This window comes from Ylistrum balloti, unplaced genomic scaffold, assembly GCF_031769215.1.
Source record: "Ylistrum balloti isolate Yb309-2 unplaced genomic scaffold, AGI_CSIRO_Ybal_v1 Utg370320, whole genome shotgun sequence".
Lineage (NCBI taxonomy): Eukaryota > Metazoa > Mollusca > Bivalvia > Pectinida > Pectinidae > Ylistrum > Ylistrum balloti.
In genome coordinates, this window is record NW_026782235.1 from 200,355 (window position 1) to 213,617 (window position 13,263).

The window sequence follows — 13,263 nt, forward strand, 5'->3', positions numbered from 1 at the left end:
TGGAAAGGCTCGTTAGTAGGAATAGATGGTAGTGATCTGTCCTTCACATGCTATTGGCCATCGTGTGGTCTGGACATACAATATGAGAACAGCAATGGTTGAAGGTTCAGGCTCTGACAATCTCACAACAGGAACTCTTTTGTGTTTGCATCATCATCCGAATGAATACAAGCTTGATGGGCTTTGAACAATGAAGATTGCATTGGTTTTCTACAGAACACAGTGTCATTTGAAAACCATTAATTCTAAGAATCATTTTACGGAAAGAAATCATTTTAAATAGGTTCTTCATTTTCAGTAGCAGTGAACTGTTGGAATGAGACAGTTTCAATTGTATGCATTATGCTTTACAGGAAAGTTCTGCAGCCAATTTTAAATAAAACTGTTTTCAAATTTTAATAGAGAATTCAAATCACGAGAGATTAGTTGCATATAGGTAGCGTAGGTTTGGAAGCTTTGTATGTGTCCTGTTATAGCTTTTTTATGTCCCATCGTTATATCACTAAACCTACAAATGGCATAAAAGGAACTCCTTCAATGTCAATTTCATAGCACATTTGAAAATTGAAAGAGAAAAAACAATGATTGGAGAAGTTAAGTTTAGACACACCTTTCTGAATGCGTGGAATCATATTTTGGCTTGTTTTACGTGCTGACAGTAACAAATGAAAATTTTCCATAAAATTGAGTACAGGTTTTTTTTTTTGTTAGAAAAAGAGATGTTATCTCAATTTTTAAAAAATTGTACAAAATTAATATCAACTTATCCCACTGCACGAGAAAAAATTGTAAAACACACTTTCATAATTTCATTGACTTCCTGTTGTAAAACATGTACCTGGCGGACGTTGATCATGTTCCTCCTGTGTGCGAAAACTTAGATATCGTCTGAGACAGTCTAGGATCAATATACAAATATTGGGAGATTGTGTGCTTAAAAAAACTTACAGCAAATTACATATATTATGTTGGAAATGTATGTTATGACACTTGGCAGTATAATCATGTGTCTGGATACAATCGCTCTGGGACAGAAAATTTATCATTAATTAAGTGTTTAGTGTTATAAAGGTCATAGGTTATGGTCCATTGATGGTATACCTGTCTATAGCAATAACTGGAATGTTTCTGAGTTCAGAGGTCAAAGTTCAATGAGAGCGTTCTTAATGACAAAAGTCATGATGTACCCTTTTTATGTACCTGTCTATAGCAACCACTGAAGTGTTATGAATGGCTAAGGTCATGCTGTGTTAGTATGCTCTTGTCTATAACAGTCATTGTAGTGCCTAGAGGTCAAATGTCAAGGTGAACTTATGGTGTAACTGTTAATAGCAGCCATTTAATGTTATATAGGACCAAAGGTCATGCTGAAATAATATTGTACCTTTCTATAGCATCAACTGTGATATCAGAGAGGTCAGAGGTTAAGGTATAGCGTTGTACCTTCCATAGCAACAAGTGTGGTATCAGAGAGGTCAGAGGTTAAGGTATAGCGTTGTACCTTCTATAGCAACAAGTGTGGTATCAGAGAGGTCAGAGGTTAAGGTATAGCGTTGTACCTTCCATAGCAACAAGTGTGGTATCAAAGAGGTCAGAGGTTAAGGTATAGCGTTGTACCTTCTATAGCAACAAGTGTGGTATCAGAGAGGTCAGAGGTTAAGGTATAGCGTTGTACCTTCCATAGCAACAAGTGTGGTATCAGAGAGGTCAGAGGTTAAGGTATAGCGTTGTACCTTCTATAGCAACAAGTGTGGTATCAGAGAGGTCAGAGGTTAAGGTATAGCGTTTTACCTTCTATAGCAACAAGTGTGGTATCAGAGAGGTCAGAGGTTAAGATATAGTATTGTACCTTCTATATCAACAACTGTGGTATCAAAGAGGTCAGAGATCATGATATATCTCTCTAAATCTACCACTGGCTTAATAAGCCAAATATTGTAAATAAACTTTGTCAGCCAACTAGGTCAGTATATATTTTAAGTACTTATTGTATGATATGATAATAGAACTCCCCATATCCATCCTATTACAAGTGCCTCAGTACTGGTATTCCAAGCTTGTCTGTTAGTCACCTTTTTATATACAGACAATATATTCAACACTGATTAATACAGTGAAGGAACTGTGCAAGATGAAATTAGGCACCTAAGTGATGAACAACATGGGATTTCTACAGGATATTGTTCCACAAGATTGGTTGCCATATAAGCTGAAGTCCAACCTCTAATGCTTGTCAGTTTAGCTGCTCCAAGATCTGGAGACTATGCAGAAGATGGCATAAAAAGCCATAAACAAAATGTATGTTCATATGGTGTGATGATACAGAAAATTCAATAACTTGGTGATGCAGTTAGCTTTTTAGTATACGTTTTTAATACATTAGTGTAAGAATATATCGGAACATGTGCTTAAGTGATAGTTGTACTCTCCCAAGGCTAAACACCCCATTGACACTTCATCTAGGGCATCTGCATAGCAATTTTGCCAATTTTGTCGGTATTCTACTGGGAGCATTGTAATGACAAGCGATTTATCACTGGCCGAGGGTATGGAACTGTTCAGTAGAACTGTTTGGGAAATATATACACATCAGTGCCTGATGTATAACAGGTTTGGATTCAGCCCATTTCACCTTCTTGTTTAGCTTTGTTTGATTTTTTTCCGTTTTATTAAAATAAACCCTTGGGGATCCATGTTCTTTTTCTTGTCCTGCTTTGTTTCATTTTTTTGTTTTTATTTAAATGAACCCTAAAAGATCAGAGTTTTTTGAAGACAGTATTGGAACAGGAATTTTGAAATTTTTTTTTCCCTAACTGGATAAAACTATTATAGATATGTGTTTTTATATTCCATGTTCAGATGTTTATATATTTTGTGTCCCTGAACATTTTATTCCATACAAAAATACCTTATTTTGATTATATTTTTCCTCGGGTGACTGAAATCAATTAAATGATAATTTCTATCATAGATTTCTATACTTTTTCTTTCAAAAATTATACTTTACATATTTATTTTCAATTACAAAATATTTGACTTTGTGTCACAGACTATAGAAAACATGTGTAAAATCTTTCCCGGTGTCCTAGACAAAGCCAGGAAAAGAAAGTTTCCAAAATCTTGTCCTGAATATTAAAAATTAGAATGAGATGTCTGAAAATTTAAACTTGTGTTTATAAATACTTGACTGTGGGAGTGAAGAGTTCTGTCCCCTTGGTGAGATGTGTAGGAGGTTGTTGGCGTCTGCACTGTACGGAGACTAATTACGGAGGAATGCTATTAAGAGCTGTTATTATGTTCATGTAGGGGTGTTTGTTATTAATAATGGTCTGTAATTAAAATTATTTAATTAAATTTTCATATCAGATATTAAACTTCCACCATATCCTTTCATAACTAATTAGCTAATCTCTTTATGTAAAATTAATTGAAACTTTCAAAGCATGAAACTTCACTCACTCACTAAGCAAACCTTAAAAGTCACAAGATATTTGTATTCATTTATACCTTGCAACTAGACTTGTGTTTCCATTTCTACTTAGCAACCTTAAGACTAGTTTGTCACCTTAAGTGAAGCAACCAGACTAGTTTGTCTCCTTAAGTGAAGCAACCAGACTAGTTTGTCTCCTTAAGTGAAGCAACCAGACTTGTTTGTCTCCTTAAGTGAAGCAACCAGACTTGTTTGTCTCCTTACATGAAGCAACCAGACCTGTTTGTCTCCTTACATGAAGCAACCAGGCTTGTTTGTCTCCAACCGTGAAGCAACCAGACCTGTTTGTCTCCTTACATGAAGCAACCAGGCTTGTTTGTCTCCAACCGTGAAGCAACCAGACCTGTTTGTCTCCTTACATGAAGCAACCAGGCTTGTTTGTCTCAAACCGTGAAGCAACCAGGCTTGTTTGTCTCCAACCGTAAAGCAACCAGACTTGTTTGTCTCCTTACATGAAGCAACCAGACCTGTTTGTCTCCTTAAGTCAAGCACTCAGACTTGTTTGTCCACTTAAGTCAGGCAACCAGACTTGTTTGTCCACTTAAGTCAACTTGTAAGCCGGACTTGTATATTCATTAATACCTAGTGACCAGGCTTTTTTTGTGTCATCTTATACCTAGCAACCAGATATGTGTGTCTACATATGCATATTAAGCAGACTTATGTGTCTACTCATATCAAGCAATTCAACCTTGTTCCCAAGCCTGTATGTACACACAGGAGTGTGTGTAAATTCACACCTAGCAACCAGTATTGTATGTCCATTCATACCTAGCATACAGATCTGTGTGTAAATTCACACCTAGCAACCAGAATTGTATGTCCATTCATACCTAGCATACAAATCTATGTGCAAATTCACACCTAGCAACCAAAATTGTATGTCCATTCATACCTAGCATACAGATCTGTGTGTTAATTCACACCTAGCAACCAGAATTGTATGTCCATTCATACCTAGCATACAGATCTGTGTGTAAATTCACACCTAGCAACCAGAATTGTATGTTCATTCATACCTAGCATGCAGATCTATGTGCAAATTCACACCTAGCAACCAAAATTGTATGTCCATTCATACCTAGCATACAGATCTGTGTGTTAATTCACACCTAGCAACCAAAATTGTATGTCCATTCATACCTAGCATACAGATCTGTGTGTAAATTCACACCTAGCAACCAGAATTGTATGTCCATTCATAGCTAGCATGCAGATCTATGTGCAAATTCACACCTAGCAACCAGAATTGTATGTTCATTCATAGCTAGCATACAGATCTGTGTGTAAATTCACACCTAGCAACCAGAATTGTATGTTCATTCATAGCTAGCATACAGATCTGTGTGTAAATTCACACCTAGCAACCAGAATTGTATGTCCATTCATACCTAGCATGCAGATCTGTGTGCAAATTCACACCTAGCAACCAAAATTGTACGTTCACAACCAAATGTCATAAACATAAATTTACAGATTGATTAAATTTTAATGAAACAAGTTATGATTATAGCCATGAATATGTCAGTGTTTTTTTAGGTTTCATCCAACTTTAGACTAAAATTACATTACACATCAAAAACACATTTCCTTTAGAAGATAATTAAATATGAAACTCAATTGAAAGTCAAATGGCTTTAATTGAAAGGGATTGTTGCACATATTGGAAACATTATCGGATAATTGTGAAGGTCAAATATTGACGAAAAGAAAAGAAGATAGAGAACCTTTAGAAAAATAAATTCTAACGTGTCTTGGGCAGAACTTGTCACTCTTCTCTCCCTAGGACAGATTCATTTTCATCAACTCCTCCATCAGACTCGTTGTTGAACTCAGACATCCACGGCTCTAACTCAGAATTTTCCAATTGTCTGGTTGGACCACACCGAATTGACACGATTTATATTACCATTCCCTTCCAGATTCCAAATTGACATGTTGTGACTGGTATATTTGTACAATGAAGACAAACTAGAGAGGAGGGAAGTCAGGAATACAAACTTTTAAAGAGCTAATATTGTTGGAAACATACTGATAACACAAATAACTGTTTTCTCGTTATGTTTTTCATTGATATCGTATTTTGATATATTGATATAGTACTGCTTTCTTGTTCTATTAATTGTTATAAGAGGGGACAAATGTAGCACCCTGTTTCTAGACCCACTGAATATCACAGTATTATACTATAATAGGGTTCCAATATGTAGCGCTGCCTACAGAATTCAGACCTGATGTTATCTGACTCTAGACCCACTGAATATCACAGTATTATACTATAATAGAGTTCCAATATGTAGCACCCCCTACAGAATTCAGACCTGATGTCATCTGACTCTAGACCCACTGTATATCACAGTATTATACTATAATAGGGTTCCAATATGTAGCGCCCCCTACAGAATTCAGACCTGATGTCATCTGACTCTAGACCCACTGAATATCACAGTATTATACTATAATAGAGTTTCAATATGTAGCGCCCCCTACAGAATCCAGACCTGATGTCATCTGACTCTAGACCCACTGTATATCACAGTATTATACTGTAATAAGGTTCCAATATGTAGCACCCCATCCAGACCTGATGTCATCTGACTCTAGACCCACTGTATACCACAGTATTACACTGTAATAAGGTTCCAATATGTAGCACCCCATCCAGACCTGATGTCATCTGACTCTAGACCCACTGTATATCACAGTATTATACTATAATAGGGTTCCAATATGTAGCGCCCCCTACAGAATTCAGACCTGATGTCTTCTGACTCTAGACCCACTGTATATCACAGTATTATACTGTAATAAGGTTCCAATATGTAGCACCCCATCCAGACCTGATGTCATCTGACTCTAGACCCACTGTATATCACAGTATTATACTATAATAGGGTTCCAATATGTAGCGCCCCCTACAGAATCCAGACCTGATGTCTTCTGACTCTAGACCCACTGTATATCACAGTATTATACTGTAATAAGGTTCCAATATGTAGCACCCCCTACAGAATTCAGACCTGATGTCATCTGACTCTAGACCCACTGAATATCACAGTATTATACTATAATAGAGTTTCAATATGTAGCGCCCCCTACAGAATCCAGACCTGATGTCTTCTGACTCTAGACCCACTGTATATCACAATATCATACTGTAATAAGGTTCCACTATGTAGCACCCCATCCAGACCTGATGTCATCTGACTCTAGACCCACTGTATATCACAGTATTATACTATAATAGGGTTCCAATATGTAGCGCCCCCTACAGAATCCAGACCTGATGTCATCTGACTCTAGACCCAATGTATATCACAATATTATACTGTAATAAGGTTCCAATATGTAGCACCCCATCCAGACCTGATGTCATCTGACTCTAGACCCACTGTATATCACAGTATTATACTATAATAAGGTTTCAATATGTAGCGCCCCCTACAGAATCCAGACCTGATGTCTTCTGACTCTAGACCCACTGTATATCACAATATTATACTGTAATAGGGTTCCAATATGTAGCGCCCCCTACAGAATTCAGACCTGATGTCATCTGACTCTAGACCCACTGAATATCACAGTATTATACTATAATAGGGTTCCAATATGTAGCGCCCCCTACAGAATCCAGACCTGATGTTATCTGACTCTAGACCCACTGAATATCACAGTATTATACTATAATAGAGTTTCAATATGTAGCACCCCCTACAGAATTCAGACCTGATGTCTTCTGACTCTAGACCCACTGTATATCACAGTATTATACTATAATAGGGTTCCAATATGTAGCGCCCCCTACAGAATCCAGACCTGATGTCTTCTGACTCTAGACCCACTGTATATCACAGTATTATACTATAATAGGGTTCCAATATGTAGTGCCCCCTACAGAATCATATTTGTTATCCATGTATTGGTTCTTGTCATCCCTTTCCTGTACTGTCATGTCTGATTCCAAATCAATGTTATATCTTTAACCTCTCAGCAGATTTTTTAGTATTACAATTTCTTCATCTTACCACATCCAGGCGGCCATAAAAGTTAAAGGGACATAGGTCAAATTGTCCAAATTGATGATCTGTAGGGTTCTATAGGATGATCCAATTAGAGAGTATATAGAGAATTCAATTAGCTCCCCACTGGGAACCTGGAGGGACTATGGTATTGTGTTGAGTCTGTCTGTTTCTCAATCCATCCTTCCGCTATCAAGACTGGGTTTTATCTCCAGCACTATGTCATACTTGGGATATAGGTTCATGTTGGTATGGTAGTATGTGAGTGGGGGCCTCTAATTTGTCATTTTGTCCTGTTTGGTTGATTTTAGAAAATTATATCATACCCCACTGACACACTGACTCATCAAAGAGAACTCATAGTCTAAAGGTAAAGTTCTAGCAACAAATAATGTAGAAAGTATGAGCCTAGATAAACTTTTTCTTTGATGTATGTCAAAGGTCAAAAAGTTGGTCAGAGTGACCTACTTTTGATACATGACACTTGAATGCTTAGCCCAGGTATGAACTTCCAGTGACTAGTAGTAATTTGATACATGTCAAATCACCCCAACAAGGTGAACCCAAACCCAAAGTATGAACTTCCAATAATTAGTAGTGTAAATGAGAGTGACCTACATTTGGTACATGTTAAATCACCTCCAACAAGGTGACCTCAGACCCAAAGTATGAACTTCCAATTATTAGTAGTATAAATGAGAGTGACCTACATTTGATACATGTCAAATCACCCCCAACAAGGTGACCTCATACCAAAAAGTATGAAACTCCAGAGACAAGCAGTGTAAGGAGTTGCAGAAAAATGATTGGACACAACACAAATCTAGTTCAACCCCGCTCTCTTGCAATTCCCAGTGGGGGGGACTAATTTGGCTGATTGTGGAGAAATTACGTCACCTCTAAGGTCAGATAATTATAGGAAGTAATATTGTTCTGGAACATATCGGACAGTTTCTCCGATGTCCAACTGAGACATTTCCATCTACACATACACTTAAAGCTATTATCCACTGATTGTGTTGGCAGGACATTCATAATACTGTAAAGTCAGGCTGATTATTCAGAAATCATTACTTTGTTGTTGAATATCTGTTATAGTATACCTATGTGATGAAGATGGAGAGTATGGCTCTGTCAGGTATATCTAATGGATGAATGTTTTAGCCAAGGACGGAGACTGATTTATGTATAAATAGTGTATAAATGTCGTCTGAAGCAGTAGGAATGCCTTCCTGTCTTTGTGTCTTGTTTGTCTGTCTGTATGTCCTGTTTGTGTGGCTTTAAGTTATATATATGGTTTTGACTTTTGGATCAATCATATAAAGAAGTCAGTATGTAGAGGGTCTGGTGTTGAAAGGTTCTGGAGTCTGCCCTGTTTCGGACTGGAACAATTTAACCTTTTTTATTTAACACCTGAAAACTTGTCTAGTCTAACAACCATCGTGACATTCTGTCAAGATTAACATTTGTAAACATTTCCAGTCTTACATCCTGTTTAAGCTCTGAAATAAGACGTGTTTTTGTGATGCCCTGAGGGTTCTGTTTAAAACATGTTTTACAAGAGAAAGCTAATTTTTTGTTCTCCTGTGGCACTATTTTCATTTAAAGATTTTAGTTTATTTCTGAAAAATACAGGAGCTAGTTAATCAAGTCTATCGTGTTTTTCTTTGATCCACAATTTTCTTTGCTTATCTAAATGGGAAGTCTCAATAGATCACAATCTGAATCCAAGCCTGAAAAAGTGTACGACCTGCATCGCAACCTCTGTCAACACTGGTGTGTAAACATCTCTGTATATATCGAGACAAAATCTGCACAAAAACGTTCTTGAGTATAAATCATCGCGATTTTCTGACCCCTCTTCTTGCTGCGGTATATTTGACATTGTTTGATATTTCTAATCATATTTGCGCTGGATTTTTGACGTAGATCATTTGTCACTGTGTTTCGTCAATAGGTGATATAGACATGATAAAGGCGATATGGCCACGCGTTAGTGGTGTATATGTGTCTGCGGAGAGTGACAGATCGGAGCCGTTTGTGTAGGGGTGTTTTAGGCTCTTTCTATGTAACTGTTATTGATTGGTTGAGATCTCGGAACAATCTTGAACATATCAGGTGGAGATCACTCTAATTCCTCTGTGTAACTCCCATCCAACCCTGATTTAATTACTGTCAGATATGCAGGGCCTCAGGGAACAAGGCTATGAATAATAGACAAGAGATGGTCAGGTGTCCCCTAGAGTCGGACGTGTCTGATCTGACCTTGTCTTACACGATTACCACAGGTAAACACCCTGCACGGTATGAGAGGGAACATCACATTGTAACTATTGATGACATCTTATTCAATAAGCTCTGTTTTGTGTGACTAGCGAGATATGTCCTGTCTTGAGCGCCACCTGCTGACAAAGACAATATCAGCAACATTCAGACACCACTCAGCTTCAGAGACCATCAAAATCCAGCTGTAAGTGTGGACTCTCTTCCCTGTACAACTCACACTGGATTCATTTAGTCAGCATTTTTTTTTTTTAAGAATTTAGTACACATCAACTTATCATTCAATCTTTTTCTCTGGAGTAGAAGAATAATTTGCGAAGCCATATATGAGAACTAAATCTGACTCAATTGGTTGGTTGTGCAGCATCTATCAGAACCTCTTACCTGTGTAGAACAGAATTTGTCTTGCCCTGTATCAGAACATTCTACCTGTATAGAACAGAGTTTGTGACACCCTGTATCGGAATATCATAACCCTGTAGTTTGTGACGCCCTGTCTCAGAATATCATACCCCTGTAGAACAGAGTTTGTGACGCCCTGTCCAAGAATATGATACCCCTGTAGTTTGTGACGCCCTGTATCAGAATACCATACCCCTGTAGTGTGTGATGCCCTGTATCAGAATACCATACCCCTGTAGAACAGAGTCTGTGATGCTCTGTACCAAAATACCATACTGTTTTAGAACAGAATTCTGTATAAATTATCCCGGTAACATATTTGGAATGCTTCTCTCTGTTAATGGCTGTTTGTTTGATGTGTCCAGACAGTGATCTGACATGACCTTGACATAACCTTGAAGTAATTTGATTTGATTTTATGAGTGATTTGGAAGGATTTCAATGGCTAGCCTTGGCTTTTACTGAGATTAATACATACAAATGTCCATATAAAATCTCAAATGACCATGCCAGTAGTTATACTGTTGTCATGGTGACAGGACAGTCTGTAGCCATTATCAATGGGTTTTAAGGTTTCTTCTGGTCTGTACACCATAAAGATTAACTCATTGGTTTTTTACACAAAGTTTACTTCAGTCATAAAATTTTGTAATGAAATGTTGTTTGCTATTTCCATTTTAACTAGACTTTTTTTATTAGGTCTTTCTTATCGGAACTTATCAAAATAAACTTGTGTCATAGAACCACTTCTAAATCTAATCATTGTAACATTTACCATTTGAACTGAAATCTGTTTGAAAAAAACTCCTAAAATTTCTATATTAACTATTTTTGTTTTAACTAAACCTGTGTTAGGAGATCACTTTTTAAATTTTACCACATAACTTTTTTTTCATGTGAACTAAACCTGTGTTAGGAAACCACTTTTAAATCTCACCATATAACCTTTTTCCTTTGAATGAAACCTTTGTTAGGAGACCTCTTTTAAATCTTACCATATAACTGTTTTCATTTGAACTAAACCTGTGTTTGGAGACCTTTTGAACTTTCTGTAGTAACTCTTTCCATTTAAACTAAACTTGGGTTAAGAGACCACTTTGGAAATCCCACCTAATGTCATTACTTCCACACAGATATTGAATTTGTCTTGTAATGTCGTTCCATTAGTTAGTTTTTCTTTTTGCCCCTACAGCACAGTTATATTTTTCTTACAAAAGAAACTTTGTTTGACCAAACGTTTTTTATTACACATATAATCTTTCTCTTTACAATCTTTTCTATTTAGACCCATACAATTTGTTTTTTCTTTCAACTGAATCATTGCTTTCCCACACATCTTCCAGCTTTTCTTTCAGTCCCAGGCACTGTGATGTACATAGAAGCATTCATTGAGCGTGTATTCTGACAAGGATTGATGTGTATTGAAGAATCCGGCCATTTTGATAGGCATTAAAAGGAGCCAGGCTGCATTCTCGTCTTTGGCAACCACAGTAGAACCCTACACCATCCCAGTTGTGCCACCAGGGGTTCACGATTTCTATCGAAGAATATTTATCGATACTGATTAATCCTAACATCATTCGTTTAATTGGACGAGCCAGATCTTGATGCATACTCTATGTCTTATTTCACACGTTACACTGAGCACTCTTTAGAAATGGAAAACATGAAAGTGCATTTCCTGTTTCCAAGCCCTAAAAGGCTAAACATGAAAACTTCATTAAACATCACAATCTCGTTGACTTTATGGTAATATCATGTGTAGGTATGTCATCTGTCAGCTATTATATAAATGTTGATGCTGCTGGCCCTGCAGTAGACAGAGCTATGTATCTACATCTAGTTAGTGATGTGGATAAAATGTTCTTCTCAATATTCAACTATCTACCCTGTCTAGTTGTAGTGATACCCTGTCTAGATCCTGTCTAGATATAATGTCACACTGTCTAGATATAATGTTACCTTGTCTTGTTGTAATGTAACCCTGTCTAGATATAATGTTACCTTGTCTAGTTGTAATGTTACCCTGTCTAGATAATGTCACACTGTCTAGTTTTAATGTTACCCTGTCTAGTTGTAATGTTACCCTGTCTAGTTGTACTGCAACCTGTCTAGTTGTAATGTTACCCTGTCTAGTTGTAATGTTACTCTGTCTAGATATAATGTTAACCTGTCTAGTTGTAATGTTACTTTGTCTAGATATAATATCAACCTGTCTAGTTTAATGTTACCCTGTCTAGTTGTAATGTTACCCTGTCTAGATATAATGTTACCCTATCCAGTGGTAATGTTACCCTGTCTAGTTGTAATGTTACCCTATCTAGATATAATGTTACCCTGTCTAGTTGTAATGTTACCTTGTCTAGTTGTAATGTTACCTTGTCTATTTGTAATGTTACCCTATCTAGATATAATGTTACCCTGTCTAGTTGTAATGTTACCCTGTCTAGTTTTAATGTTACCCTGTCTAGTTGTAATGTTACCCTGTCTAGTTGTAGTGATACCCTGTCTAGTTGTAATGTTACCCTGTCTAGATATAATGTTTCCCTGTCTAGTTGTAATGTTACCCTGTCTAGTTGTACTATTACCCTATCTAGATATAATGTTACCCTGTCTAGTTGTAATGTTACCTTGTCTAGTTGTAATGTTACCATGTCTAGTTGTAATGCTACCCTGTCTAGTTGTACTGGTACTTGGATTAAGTTACACAACACAGTAACACTGTTGCTGTCTTGTGTTGAAAGATTGACCATGTGGCTACCACTCACTATCTCACTATAGGAATGCAGCTATGGCAATGTCTACTATCTCCACAAAGTTATTTCTATTTATTGAATTTTAAAATTCTTTGACATGGAGATAATCAGGTCATAACTGCAATAGTTAGGTTTTATTTCATTGCCAGATCAGGTCACAGAGTACATTTAGAGTTGAGAACTTGCTTACTCCTTCTATCCATTGATCAGCTTTGTTGGTACTGGCTCTTTGAGAGTATTTTGATCATGTAACGTCCGACCGACACTGACATGCACTGAAACATCTCACTGACACTGACTTTCAAGCTGCTCA